The 15,379-nt window shown below is 44.1% G+C and overlaps 1 pseudogene; it reads right to left on the reverse strand.

Annotated features, from left to right (window-relative positions):
- Nucleotides 1-313: 313 nt before the first annotated feature.
- On the reverse strand, nt 314-1,166 carry LOC121146773 (annotated as a pseudogene).
- Between the last annotated feature and the right edge of the window lie 14,213 nt (nt 1,167-15,379).

Consider the following 15,379-nt stretch of genomic DNA (forward strand, 5'->3'; position numbering starts at 1 on the left):
GCTTGGGGCCTTTGGGTAGCTTCAGTCTGGCTCTGGAGCCACCTCAGTTTATGCATTTCCCAGTGGGTCTGTGAGCAGCATGCTGTCATCTGGATATTAGTTTGGGTGCCCCAAAGGTTTTGGTCTCTGAAGTCCTATATTAATGGCAGCAGGTCAAAAAACTAAGCTAAAATTATACTCTCAAGGAACATGTCTTTCCTGTTGAAAGTTAATGCATGCCTTTTATTATTATTAATTACCATTATTATTATAAGCAGAAGTTTATTGCAGGGACTTCCGAAAAGGGCTATGTGTTGGGGGTCCTGGACAGAAGCTATGTGGCTGAGCCTTCCATGTGCTCGCGCTGCATCTGGGCAATCAGCTGCCGCCGCTCTGCAGCCTGACGCACGTGCAGCAGGCCCAGGCTCCCCTCTCCCTTTCTGACGGCACCGAGCCCTTTGGCAGTCCCGGGTAGCCAGAGCCCATGGCATCCTGGGACTGTCCCTCCAACCAGGAGATCGTCAATGGATTATCAACCACGCCCACTTCATTCTGCACAGCCAGCTATGTGGCCTTGACAGTCACAAACTCTACCACAGCAAGGCCTGGTCTCTTACTGGCTAGCACCAGGTACGGTGCGTACAGCAGGAGAACGTCCCTGGAGTAGCCGCCGTGGGGGGCACTCCCATTTCAGCTTGAGTCTGGGGGTTCCTTGGGCTTCAGCATCTTTGGCCTTTCCTCTCAGCCTCTGCTCCGGTTCTTGGATCAGCCTCCGCTGCTCTTGCGGCTGTTGGGAGGTATTCAGTCTCCAGCGTTCAATCTCTTGCTCGAACGTCCTGGTGCTGTGGCTCTTGGCCTATTTCTGTACATGCCACTTCTTCCACGTCTCTGGGTTGAGCTTCATTTTTCTTCTTTTCTCATCAAGTTTCTGGGTCCTCTCAGCTGCCTGCTTCGGGCTGTCCTGACCTTGTCATAGGCAACCCTGGCTGTGGCATAGGTCAGTATTGCCAAGGCCTGGCAAAACTGGTGGAAGAGTTGGGCTGCTTCAGGATTGTCGGGATTTTCATCTGGATGCAGGAGGGAGTCTTCTGCCAGTAGGCCTTCTTAACCTCTTCGTGCGTAGCCTTCTCCTCAGTGCCTAGTAGTGCGTGCGTGTCCATCTGTAAGAGCTCCTTGCTGACTGCCATGGTTCCAGCTTTTCTTTAAAAAACGCTGTTGTTCTTACCTTCTCTTTCTGTGGGGGTCTCTGCATCTCCCACGTGGGTGCAATGACCCAAGGAACTGAGTCATCCCCCACTGCTTTCTGAGGCCATAAGCAGGAACCTGGGTTGGACGCAGGGCAACTAGCACTTGAACTGGTGCCCATGTGGGATGCCAGTGTCACAAGACAGAGGATTAGTCTACTACAGCATGGTGTCAGCCCCAGTCATAAATGTCTTAGGGGCCCAGTGCGATGCATACATGCATGGGAGCCAGGATGAGATGTGGGCCCTGCTTGGGCTAGGCTAAGTTATCACAACTAAACCAAGCTAGGTTACAATAACCGCTGGCATACGTGTGGGTCAGATCTGGGAGAGGGCCAGACTAGGCCAATTCATAGCACCTGTTGGGGTCTGTGCAGTGGATGTGGGGGGACGTGAAGGTGTGAAGAGTATTGTTCCATTGCAGGCAGGGCCACAAGGAATTTCCCGCTGTATGGCAGGGCCCGGGGGATGTCTCTACAACCACCTGAATGCAGCTCCACCTTCCTTTGCACGGACACTGGACCACCCTGCGGAAGAACTCTAATCCATTCAGGCATTGTTTGCTACTGTGAGGTTGGCTTTTTTACTCAATGTGAGCTTGGAGGTTAATGTTAATAATAACCTCTTGCAAAAGGGCCTTCTATTATTCCTACTGTCTTGGCTGTCCCCATTGACCTTATGCTAATCAAGGGACGTATATTTAGGCTTTCATTCTTTCCTTGATCTTTAGGTTCTCCTTTTCTTTGTGATACAAGATTAAGTTGTAGAATAAGAATTGTAGTAGGAACTTCTATTGTTTTTAGGTAAAACAAATGGCAGAATTATCCTTAGAAACACCCACTTGACCATGATGTAGAAAGTCTGAGCTGAGCTTGAGTTTGACTGTTTCTGTATAAATAAAGCGGACAGCTTTCCCTGCATTGTCCATTATGATCATTTCTTTCCTCTTTACGCCTCATCTACATACCCTTCTCAAGTTCTGAACTCAGCTGGAGCTAGACTCTGGCAAGCACCCACTGGCAGATGTGAGAATCAGGAGAGGGTACAGAACAGGTTGGGTTGTGTCACAATGCTAGTTCACATTAGGCCCGGGAGGGGAGGATGGCTGGCCTGGGCTAGGCTGCAGCACCCATCAGCATGAGCTGGAACTGGGGGCAAGCCAAGCTATTGCACCCACTGGTGAATGCTCAAGTGAGGCAAGCATTGCCAGTCTGGGCTGCAGCTCCCACTAACACACATGAAATCCAGGATGGGAGGCAAGCCCAGTAGGAGAGCTGCAAGAGTTTCTCTGCTGGGCCACTGCTCCCACTGCTGAATGCAAGAGGTGGGACTAGGGGCAGATCCGTCTGGGAAGGACTACAAAGCCCTTTGCCCTCATATGAGTTAGGTTAGGGGGAGAGCCAGGCTGAAGTGACCATGTCCCCTGGTGCAGGCATGAGCCAGGGTAAGTACAGGCTGCTTGGGCTTTGCTGCAGCATTGACTAACAGGTACTGGGAATGCAGGCAAGTCCTGTCAGGTTACTCTGTAGAACCACCTGGAAAGTGCAAGATTCAGGGCTGGGAGTGGGACTAATAGGGAAATTGTGGACATCTCTGCTGGTCTGCAGCTCCCGTTGGTGAGCATGATATCCAGGGCTTGGGGCAGGCCTGGCTGGACAGGCCGCGGCAAACTGCCAGTATGAGTGTGGGCTGGACAGTGGATCAGTTGTGCTGAGCTAGGCTGCAGCACCCATTGATATGTTTAAGAGCTGAATGGAATGTGGAACAGACTGAACCAGTCTGCTGCATATACCACATGTCCAGGAACTGGGGCTGGGGCAGGCCTAGTGGGGGTTTTCGGGGGTTGCTTCAAGTAAGCTGCAGCTCTCACTGATGTACACCAGGGCCAAGTGTGTGGTGAGCAGGATTAGGCTGGGCCACAGAATCCATCAGTTTGTGCATGAGATAAAGCTGGGAACAGAACTGACCAGGTGACAGCAACCACCAATGTGTTTGTAGGCAAATGTGGGTGATAGACTGAACCAGACCATGCACTGGCTGACACACACACAAGAGTCAGGTTGGGGTCACTTCTGGTGAGGTTTCTTTGGAGAACCCCCTCAACTGGATAATTAGCCTCAGAACTCCAACAACAGTGAAAATCGCAAGATCATGGAATTAACATGTCAGAGCTGGGTCTCCACGGTTGCTGAAGCCTGTGCAGTGGATAGTATGCCCAGATGCTCATGGAGGACATGATAACCAGTTCATTGAGGCCTGCAGAAGATGTAAAGAACCATGGAGGGCAGAACAAACTGGACAACTCTCCTAGGCAAGCTTTGGCAGTGAGTATCTGGGTTAATCGAGACTCAAAAGTACACCATGTATGTAAATAGACTTTAAAAGGATTTCCACAGGGCCCGGCGGCGTGGCCTAGTGCCTGAAGTCCTCGCTTTGAACATGCCCGGATCCCATATGGGCGCTGATTCTAATACCAGCAGCTCCACTTCCCATCCAGATCCCTGCTTGTGGCCTGGGAAAGCAGTCGAGGACGGCCCAAAGCTTTGGGACCCTGTACCTGTGTAGGAGACCCAGAAGAAGTTCTTGGATCCTGGCTTTGGATTGGCTCCTGCATCGGCCGTTGCGGCTCACTTGGGGAGTGAATCATCGGACGGAAGATCTTCCTCTCTGTCTCTCCTCCTCTCTGTATATCTGCCTTTGCAATAAAAATAAAATAAAGCATTTCCACAACCTTAGAGCAATGAAATCAACAGTATTTCAGATAAAAATCACTTAAGCAGTACTCTCAGAGCATGCTCCACTTTGGGGACCCTGGGATGATATCAGGTGGCCTTCCCCCATTCCCGGGTACTGATGTGATTGGGCTGCTGGGAGCGGCCCTATCCCTTCTCTCCCCAGTTACCCCAGATACAGGGGAAAAAAAAGAAAATTGGAGGCAGGTGTCTCATTCACTTTCTCCATTTTCTCGACTCCCCATGCCCTGTTCATTGCTCCTCATGCGCATGCAGCCCTTTGAACTATGCAAATATCATCAAAAATTAAAAAATTATTACCAATTTAAAAGATTTATTTATGTTTATGGGAAAGTCAGATTTACACAGAAAAGGAAAGAGAAGATCTTCTATCCACTAGTTCACTACCCAAGTAGCTATGCAGGAGACCTGAAAGAGGCTCCTGGCTTCGGATTGGCTTAGCTACGGCCATTGCAACCACAAATAGACTGAACCAGCAAATGGAAGATATTCTTCTCTCTCTTCCCTTCTCTCTGTAAATCTACCTTCCCAGCAAAAATAAAATTCCATCCTCTGACTCATTCCCCAAATGGCCACAATGACTGGAGCTGAGCCCATATGAAGCCAGTACCCAGGAGCCTCCCAGGTCTCCCACGCATATGCAGGATGCCAGGGCTTTGGGCCAACCTTGACTGCTTTCCAAGGCCATAATCAAGGAGCTATATGGGAAGTGGAGCAGCTGGGACATGAACCAGCGCACATATGGGATCCTGGCATTGGCAAGGCGAGAATTTAGCTATTGAGCTATGATACTGAAGCTGAATCTTATTTTTAAATGTATTTCCTGAGTTTAATCAGTTCAATGTCCAGGGCTGGGCCAGGCAAAAGCCCAAAACTGGGAACTTCATAGTGGTCTTCCACATGGTAAGGGTCCATGTAGTTAGGCCCTGTCTTTTACTGCCTTTGTTTACAAGCTGTCAGGAAATTGAATCAGGATGAAACAGCTGGGACTCAAACTGGCACTCTAAAATGGAATACTGGGGTTGCAAGCAGAGGCTTAACCCACTGCTCCATAACTCCAGTCCTAGATGAAATTTACAAAAAGAGTTCTTTGTATGACCACACTGACAGATACAGAAGAATGTTTTTTAATTAATTTTCTTTAAAATGAGCATCAATGTCAAAGATTGCACTGATGAAAAACTAGGATTTGATTATATATGTTAACACAGCAAGGTTTTCTTGGAATATTGGTATGCTCTTAATAGGAATTTATGAGAAGTTTTTCTTTACCTCTGAAGGTAATTGGTCTTGGAAACAAACATTCCAGGTGTCTTCTAGATGGTTTCCCATGTTTTTTGTTTGTTTGTTTGTTTATTTGTTTGTTTTAGGTATTTCATTATTTAAGAGCTAAGGCCTCTCTACTATAGAGCTAATATTTTTTTTCTATTTCAACTTCCTTCTATAAATTTGCCTTTCCCCCCCAAAAAAGGTATCTTTTTGTTTGTTTGTTTAATCACAAAATCAGATATACAGAGAGGAGGAGAGACAGGGAGGAAGATATTCTGTCTGATGATTCACTCCTCGATGACTGCAATGGCCAGTGCTTCACCGATCCGAAGCCAGGATCCAGGAACTTTCTCCAGTCCTCCCACATTGGTGCAGGGTCCCAAGGCTTTGGGCTGTCCTCAACTGCTTTCCCAGGTCACAAGCAGGGAGCTGGACAGACAAGTGCAGCTGCTGGTATTAGAACTGGTATTCATATGGGATCCCGGCACATTCAAGGCGAGGACTTTAGTTGCTAGGCCACCGTGGCAGGCCCTAAAGGAATCTTTATTTAAAAAAAGAATAAACAGTTCCTGAAGAAGGCCATATCAGAAAACAACAACAACAAGAAAACAGGATTTATACATCCTCACTGGAAAGGCAGATTTACAAAGAGAAGACAACACAGAGAGAAAGATCTTCCATCTGCTGGTTCGCTCTCCAAGTGGCCGTAGCAGTCAGAGCCAAGCCTATCCGAAGCCAGGAGTCAGGAGCTTCTTATGGGTCTCCCACACAGGTGCAGGTCCCAAGGCTTTGAATGTTCCTCTACTGCCTTCCCAGGCCACACGCAGGGAGCCGGATGGGAAGTGGAGCAGCCAGGGCACAAATTTGCTCCTACATGGAATGCCAGTGTCCAGAAGTACAAGATCAACCAGTAGAACCACTGCACCAGCCCCTATGATCCCATTTTGATTATGTATTTTTAAACCTTGTCACTTTTTTTTAATCAAATTTACCCAGATCAAATGAGCTGCCCCAGGCCCCATTTATTTATTTTATTTGAAAGGCAGAGATACAGAGAAAAGGACAGAGATCTTCCATCTGCTTGACTACAGGTTGGAAACAGAGCAGCAGGGATCTGAAATCATTGCCCATATGAGATCTGACACCACAGGTGGATACTTAGCCTACTATGCCATGGCACTTGTGCAATCCAAAACAAAGATTTCTTTGAAATTTTATTTATTTATTTACTTACTTACTTATTTACTTATTTTGCTTTCTTGGGCAGGCACATATTTTCTTTGGAGAGAAGGAGAGACAGGGGGAAGGATCTTCCATCTGCTGGTTTACTCCCCAGATAGCTGCAATTACCAGAGCTAAACTCATCTGAACCCAGGAACCAGGAGCTCCTTCCAGTTCTCACGCACATTTGCAGGGTTCCAAGGCTTTGGGCCATCCACCACTACTTTCCTGGGCCACAAGCAGGGATCTGGATGGGAAATGGAGTAGCTAAAACACAAACTGGCACCCAAAAAGGGGTGCAGCACTTGATGATGGATGATTACCAGTTGAGCCAACGTGCCAGCTTGGTACTTTTTTCTTTTGCTCCCCACCTGATCTCACAAGAATTCAGGAACTATATGTGAATGTTATTTGTATGATATCTAAGTTCAATAAGAACCTCCTCTTTATTACAGGATAAATTAAAAATATTAGTTTGAGTTTATAGCTATCATAAGGTTGTATTTTATTTTTTAAATGTTTATTTGAAAGGTAGAGAGAGTTAGAGGGGTAGAAAGAGAGAACAGTCGTCTATGGACTAAATGCCCAAACGAGAAAGCCGGGAGGTAGTGATTTCCTTAAGTTGCATTCTTCTGTGAAATTTCTAAAGCTCTTTGGTGAGTTAATTGCATAGGAAATAACTGAATGGATGTGTGAATGAAGGCATTCCATGGACCAATGAATTGTATATTCAGAATTTAAGGACTCCATAGTTATTTCACCCCAAGTGCCTGAAGCTCAGAAGAGAAAAATAAATAACTAACGGAAAAGAAAAGAAAACAAAAGAAATTTAAATATTTTCCAAAAAAATGCAGCATTGTGATTGATTTTTTTTAAATCATTTCCCCAGAAGCCAAAAGAAAAAAAAATATGCCACCATTATGCATTTATTCTAATACTTACTGTAAGAAATTATATGGAGTTCCATTTTATACAATGCTACTTTGCAGCCCTTTTTCAAGTTGCTCATGTGAAGAAAATGAATGGTTATAGGGTTGAAATGGTTTGCAAGGATAATTAAACTTTGAAGAATCACATTGTAATGTATTTTCACTATATAGGTTAAATGATGGTCTTGTGTTGTTTTACATGATTTAAAATAATTAAGAATGTAAACTTATGACATACACTTCTTCACCACAGTAGCAGCAAAATAGATTCACTTATCAAACTTAGGAGGGGCAGGCATTTGTGAGGCTGGCTAAACCCCCACCTGCACAGCTAGCATGCCCTATGAATGCTGGTTTGTGTCCTGGCTGCTTTTATGGGTTTTGTTTGTTAATTGGAAAGATGGATATACAGAGAGGAGGAGAAAAAGAGACAAAGGTCTTCCATCAGATGGCCCCAAGCAGCTGCAACGGCTGGAGCTGAGCCAATCCGAAGCCAGGAGCCCAGAGCTTCTTCCGGGTCTCCTACGTGGGTGCAGGGTCCCAAGGCTTTGGGCCATCCTCGACTGCTTTCCCAGGCCACAGGCAGGGAGCTAGATAGGAAGTGGAGCAGCCAGGACATGAACTGGCACTGATATGAGATCCTGGCACTTGAAGGTGAAGGGTTAGCCAATTGAGCCATGGCACCAGACCCTGATATTTTTCTTAAAATCAGGCCTTTAATAGCTATCCGAAAGAAAGCATTTTATCCTCTGAGAGACAGAAGTCATCACTGTTCTGTCTGGGAACCCAGTCTTCAGCTTTTAGAGGACACCTCACATTTATAGCTGTGATCTACAGCTTTCCTAATGTCTATATGTTTTTTTTTCCAATTCCATTAAGCTTGTGAACAGAAACTTATCTCTACAATCTGCATTTTCATGTATTTTTAACACATTCTCATAAGAACAATATGCAAAAAAACCTTCAAATAATTATGCAGTGAACATGGAGAAAGCGCAAAAATGGAACTTTTCATTGGCAGACAACTCCACCAAACCTTGGCTCCAAGTATTCATTTATCAGCTAATGTGCAAGTGTCCAAGCCCATACTTTATAAGCAGTGTAAATGATGGAAAGATATTATGTAGTGAGATTGTACAAAAGTGAAAGGGTTCAACTTAAGCAACATATTAATGGCCAAATGGTTGATGATTTATATATAATCATTGAAGTGTTACAAATAAATTTAATAATAAGTAACTGACATTCTTGATTAAGAGCTTTTTGTAAACATAATATTTTCTATTACTTATAGTCAGTCAGCTGTGTCTATAGTGGTAAGTCGCAGACTAGAAGGGTCTTTACTGGAACTGGAGTCTTCTTGCTTAGTTAGAAACATACCCGTTTCAGGACAGATAGCTGGTGCTGTCACACTTGTCCAAGGACCATGTCAAGAATCCACACAACTTTTGCCTTTTGAATTTTTCCAGATAATTGTAGAAATTGAATAATTCTTGGAATGTGGGCTACCAAGATAAATGGTATTTTGGAAAAACTAAATGATGGAGAAACTTGTGCAGAAACTATAGAATGTCTGCAAGAAACTTAGCACAAAACGGAGACTCTAAGGTGGACTATGTTGACCAGTGGATTCTGCAGCAATTTCATCATGCTTGGAATGGTGAGATTGACAGCAATTCTTAACTGTGGAATTATTAAAGCCACTTGAGCAAGACCCTCGGAGCATGCCCCACATTGGGAACATGGGATGGGTGGGAAGCTGGGTGGAGTTTCTCCCTTATCTCCCCTTTTTCCCTTTTTTGCCCTAAATAACTATGTAAAGATTGTCAAAAATAAGGCCAAAAAAGAAAAAAAGAAAAAGAAACTTAACAAAGGCTCTCTCACCTTCTAATCCTAAATGATATTTGTCATGTTTTTCAGGAAATAGGAAATTTTGTGTTACTTGGGTTTTCAAGTAAATCTGAGCTTAACCTTTTCTCCTCACATTATTGGAAATATTTCTAGAATATATCTTTTCAGTCTTGAGAAAGCACAGGATTTTAAACCTAATGGGGAATCTTTGTTGTTTAAACAGAGCCCCAGGGCCTGGCAGCGTGGCCTAGCAGCTAAAGTCCTCATCTTCAACATGCAGGGATCCCATATGGGTACCAGTTCTAATCCCAGCAGCTCCACTTCCCATCCAGCTCCTTGCTTGTGGCCTGGGAAAGCAGTTAAGGACAGCCCAAAGCTTTGGGACCCTGCACCTATGTAGGAGACTTGGAAGAAGCTCCTGGCTTCTGGCTTCGGATTGGCATAGCACTGACCGTTGCGGCTGCTTTTTTAGTGAACCAACAAACAGAAGATCTTCCTCTCTGTCTGTCTCAGTTTCCAATAACAATAAATAAAAAATCTTAAAAAAAAAACAAAAAACCCAGCCTTAGAGCTGTTAATCTGAAAGTCACTTTTTTAGATGACTTATATATTTGAAAGGCTTAGTGACAGAGGGAGGTTCTGCTGATTCATTCTGCATATATCCCTAACTTCCGGTTCTGGACCAGGTCAAACCCAAGAACTCAGAGCTCCATCCCAGGCTCCCATCTGCGTGGGGGTAGCTGGGAGTTGGAACAGGCCTTGTGATCTGATATGGGATAATGGTGACTCAAGGTGCTGCCCAACCTTCTGGATCATAGTACCTGCTTCTGAAAGGCACCTTAAATTTGTAAAATTGAAAGAGCACGTTTATAAACTGAGGGCTTACCACATGTTTGGGACTGTAGCTGTGGCACAGTGGGTTGTATGCTACAATGTTGAAACACCTATTCAAGTTCCAGCTGCTTGGTTTCTGATGCAAATAAGAAGCTCTTGGCTCTTGGAGCCAGAAGACGGAAGATCTTTCTGCTTCTCCTTCTGTCTCTGTAACTTTGTCTTTCCAATAAAAATAAATAAATCTTAAAAGAGAGAGAGAGATAGCAATAAGGGCCTGGTACAATGACTCAGTGGCTTACCCTCACCTTGCAAACACTGGATTCACATATGGCTCATGTCCCAGCTTCTTCCAGTCCTCGCATGCAGGTGCAGAGTCCCAAGACTTTGGGCCATCCTCCACTGCTTGCCCAGACAAAGTGGAGTAGCCGGGACAAGAACAAGCAGCTCTATTGAATGTTGGGGCTACCGGCAGGGTCTCAGCCTGCTGTGCTTCAGTCCTGGCCCCCACTGTTGTTGTTTAATACAGTGCAGACAGGCAAGTTAAGAACATGTTACTTGGGATTTTGATACTTTAAAATGTGACAGGTAGTCCACTGAGCATTTACTTTTTACAGGTTCTGTACCCAATGTGGAGGATACAGAAATGAGTGGATGTCCCTGAGATTGTCCTGTGTTATTATTATATTTCTGTGTATTTTGACTAGCTTAACAGACTGATATGAAAAGCAGACTCTAAATAGAAAACAGAATAGATTTGGGGTGGTGGTGGAGAATTAAGCTTTTTTTTAGCTATAAACAAGGAGGAAGTGTTCATTGTTGTGTCCTAGTAGTACAATCACAGAAAATGCTCTTCTATCCTCACACATGCAAGTGCTTTTAAAACTTTCTGAAAACATTTGCTCAAAAAAAATTGTTCAAAATATGTTTAAAGTTGGAAAGTATGTTTATTTAATTTTATTTTTTAAAGATTTTTTAATTTATTGTTATTACAAAGTCAGAGATACAGAGAGGAGGAGAGACAGAGAGGAAGATCCTCCATCCGATGATTCACTCTCCAAGTGACCACAACGGCGGTACTGCTGATCTGAAGCCGGGAACCAGGAACGTCTTCCGGGTCTCCCACGTGGGCGCAGGGTCCCAAGGCTTTGGGCTGTCCTGGACTGCTTTCCTGGACCACAAGCAGGGACCTGGATGGGAGGTGGAGCTGCTGGGATTAGAACTGGCGTCCATATGGGATCCCAGGCGTGTTGAAGGCGAGGACTTTAGGCACTAGGCCACGGCGCCGGGCCCAGTATGTTTAAAGTGTGAAAGACAAAATCTACATCTAGCGAGCTGAAGTTTCTAATTGTTTATTAGTGTGGTATCTGGTAGATGATACATGCTTACTAAATGTTGGCTACTGTAGTTAATGTTATCATCCTGCTATTTAGTTAGTTCTCCTTGCTGGTAAGGTACAAAGGAAAGAAACCCAAGCTAGCTTAAGCAAGAGAGGGAGAAGGGGAGAAAGAGAGAGAGAGAAAGAGGTGGATATGGTTTGTGAATGTTCCCAAAATTTCCCATGCTGCGAACATGGTTCCCAGGGTGGCAATGTAGCAGTGTTGCATAGCAGAAAATGATCAGATCCTTGTCAGCTTTGTCCTTGGAAGAAGTTAATATGGCTGCTTGGTCCTCAGTTTTTCAGGTTGTTTTAAAGTGAAGCTCACCACATATTTGGTCTCTTATACATGCAATAAGTTTCCTTTCTCCTATGTATTTTGTTGGAGCAACAGAGCATGAATTAACACTTGTATATACATGCATACGTACAATAATTTTTTTTTATTATTATTGTTGCTTACGTACAATAATTTTTATATTACTATCTATATATATCAATATATAGCAAATATATATACACAAGAGGTATTCAAGAAGTTCACAGAAAATGCAGATTATGAAAAACTAGATTCTGGCATTGTGGTAACCTCAGTTAAATAGCCCCTGTGTTGATGGCAACCCGTATGAGCCCTGGTTTGAGTCCCGACCATTCCACTGCCAATCTAGTTCTCTGCTAACACACTGGGAAAGCAGCAAAGGGTGGGTTGAGTGCTTGGTCCCCTGTGGCTCAAGTGGGAGAACCAGATAGAATTCTGGGCATTTGGTTGCAATGGGGAATAAACCTGTAGATGACAGCTAGTGTACATGTTCTCTCTAACTCTGCCTTTCAAATAAATCAATACATCTTTTAAAACAATAAAAAAAAAACTTCTGCATGCTAAAAAAAAAAAAAAAAAGAATCTGCTGGTCCACTTGTCAAATGCCTGTAGTAGTTGAGGCTGAGCCAAGCAGTAGCCTGGAGCTACATTCTGGGTCTCCCACATGTTGGGCAGGGACCAAATATTTCAAGCACCAGGTGTCTCAGAATGTACATTAGCCAGAAGCTGGAATCAAAGTGGAACTGGGACTCAAACTCAGATTCTCCCAAGTGTTGCTAACTGCAAAACCAAATGTCTACTACACAATGTATTTTTTAACTTATTTAGCTTCCAGGTGAAGACTTTAGTGGCTAGGCCATAGCGCCAGGCCCTAAAGTCCTTGCTTTGCATGTGCTGGGATCCCATATGGGCACTGGTTCATATCCTGGCTGCTGCACTTCCCTTCTAGCTCCCTGCTTGTGGCCTGGGAAAACAGTAGAGGACGGCCCAAATCCTTGGGACCCTGCACTCATGTGGGAGACCTGGAAAGAAGTTCCTGGCTCCTGACTCCCGGCTTTGGATCAGCTCAGCTGCAGCCATTGCTGCTACTTGGGGGGTGGACCAGTGATGGAAGATCATTCTCTCTGTCTTCTTCTCTGTATAACTGACTTTCCAATAAAAATAAATAAACCTTTAAAAAAAATGACACACAAACACAAATTCCAGCTAAACATAGGATTTCCATACTTTTTTTGGAAAGGTAAATTTACAGAGGGAAGGAGAGACAGAAAGAGAGATAACAGTGCAGGCATCAGTGTTGTAGTGTAGTGGGTAAAGCACCACTTTATTTGGAAATCTCATACTTTTATTGAAACAGCTTATAATTCACCTATTGATTGAACTATGAATGACTAAAGGCCAGAAGTCAGCATCTTTGGCATTTTTGTATCTCCCATGTGTGACGGATAGTATGGCTCAGCTCCAGCCTTTGCGGCCGCTTGGGGAGTGAATCATCAGACAGAAGATCTTCCTCTCTGTCTTGCTTCCTCTCTGTATATCTGACTTTGCAATAAAAATAAATAAATCTTTAAAAAAAAAAAAGATGAAGTAGAGCAGAAGGGACTTAAACCAGCCCTTTGATATAGGATTCAACAGGAAATGGCTTAACTTGTGGTGCCACATCCCTGGTCCAATAATGTTTTAAGTATGTATTGAATACCAGAAACTTACTAAAATATTTTTTTTCCTCCAAAGTAAATTACATTTACTCACTGGTGAATATTTGGCCTTGCAGCCAAGGTACAGCTGAATCCCCCATTTTCCACGTTGGAGTGCCTGGCTTTGACACTTACCTCCTGCTACTTGCTAATGCTAACCCTGGGAGTGGTGGTGATGGTTCTGGCTGTCAAATTTCTTCCACACACATGGCTGTTTGAGCATTCAAGTAATGAATCCGTAGATGAGATTCCCTCTACATATCTTTCTCCCTCTGTCTCTTAAAATTTACCCGGTTCTCTTTTTTTCCCCTCAAGTCTTTACTGTGGGTAGAACTGAGTTGAGATTGTAAGGCAAGGACTTTGGAGCAGAAGACCTATATTTAAATCATGGCTCCACAGTTTACTTGGCAGTGGTTCTAACATTTTGGATAATTCACTTAATCTCTCTAGGTGCAATTTCTTCATCCTTAAAGTGAAGATAATAATAGTACCTATCTTTTAAGATTGCCACAAGGATGAAATGTATAAATCTACATAAGCACATAGAATGGAAAATGATCCATAAATGTTCACTACTGCTGCTTATGGTTGAAACTTTAGAAGGTTTTGAAAAAAGGAACAAAGAAAGGTAATCTATAATGCCACTTGTCTTAGACAACTATTTTTTTTTAGATTTATTTATTTTTATTGCAAAGTCAGATATACATAGAAAGGAGAAGAGACAGAGATGAAGATCTTCTGTGTGATGATTCACTCTCCAAGTAACCAAAACGTCTGGATCTGAGCCAATCCGAAGCCAGGAGCCGGGAAGTCTTGCAGGTCTCCCACGCAGGTGCAGGGTCCCGAGGCTTTGATCCATCTTCTGCTGCTTTCCCAGGACACAAGCAGGGATCTGGGTGGGAAGCGGGGCTGTCAGGATTAGAACCAGCACCCATAGGGGATCCGGGTGCATTCAAGGTGAGGACTTTAGCTGCTAGGTCACCACACTGGGCCCGAGACAACTATTAATGCAATGTTACTCTATTTGCTTACAAGCTACTTGCATTTTTCCTTATTGAAATGTGTGTGTTTGTGTTTATGTGTGTGTGTGTGTGTGTTTGTGTGAGAGAGAGAGAGAGAGAGAGATTTATCCTTTTGTAATCCAGATATTTCCTTCTCTCTTCCACTCTGCTTTTTAGCCATGTAGGCTGACGTGTGGGGCTTCTATCTGTAGGTTCCATTTGGTTCTCTTAGCTGGGTTTGGCCCCCCAGGAAATACTATATAAATGTATTTATTTTTTCCTTACTTCATTCAGGGACTGTCTCCCTTTACTGGAGTTCCTAACTCCCACCAGCGGCTGTCTGCATACAGCTGTCCTTTCTGGAATCTCCCTTTGGGGCCTAGGTTTAGTAACAGCTGTTGATAAACAGCTGCAACAAGTTCATAATAATCCTAATTGGTTTCCCTAACCTTTTACTAAACCTTCTCATATGTGCCTGTTTGAGCTCCTCTATCCTTTCTTTCAGAACTTTGATACATAGGAAAACAATTTTTTCCCCCCGGAAAGATTGATTTTAGCAACTGTAGAATATTCTGAAGTCCTGATGTACGGGATAATATAAGTATTTCATGTGCATTCAGGCCCTTTGTGGGCACCATTTTATTCATTCTTCAGCAACGTAGAGTTTGTTATTTCACAGATAAAAGAACTTACTTCAGGGCCCGGCGCCATGTCCTAGTGCCTAAAGTCCTCCCCTTGAATGCTGGGATCCCATATGGCGCCGGTTCTAATCCCGACAGCCTCGCTTCCCACCTAGCTCCCTGCTTGTGGCCTGGGAAAGCAGTCAAGGACGGCCCAAAGCCTTGGCACCCTGAACCTGAGTGAGAGACCTGGCCATTGTGCCCATTTTGAGAGTGAATCAGCAGAT

Source organism: Ochotona curzoniae, unplaced genomic scaffold (genome assembly GCF_017591425.1).
Source record: "Ochotona curzoniae isolate NIBS_2020 unplaced genomic scaffold, NIBS_Ocur_1.0 scaffold_4505, whole genome shotgun sequence".
Lineage (NCBI taxonomy): Eukaryota > Metazoa > Chordata > Mammalia > Lagomorpha > Ochotonidae > Ochotona > Ochotona curzoniae.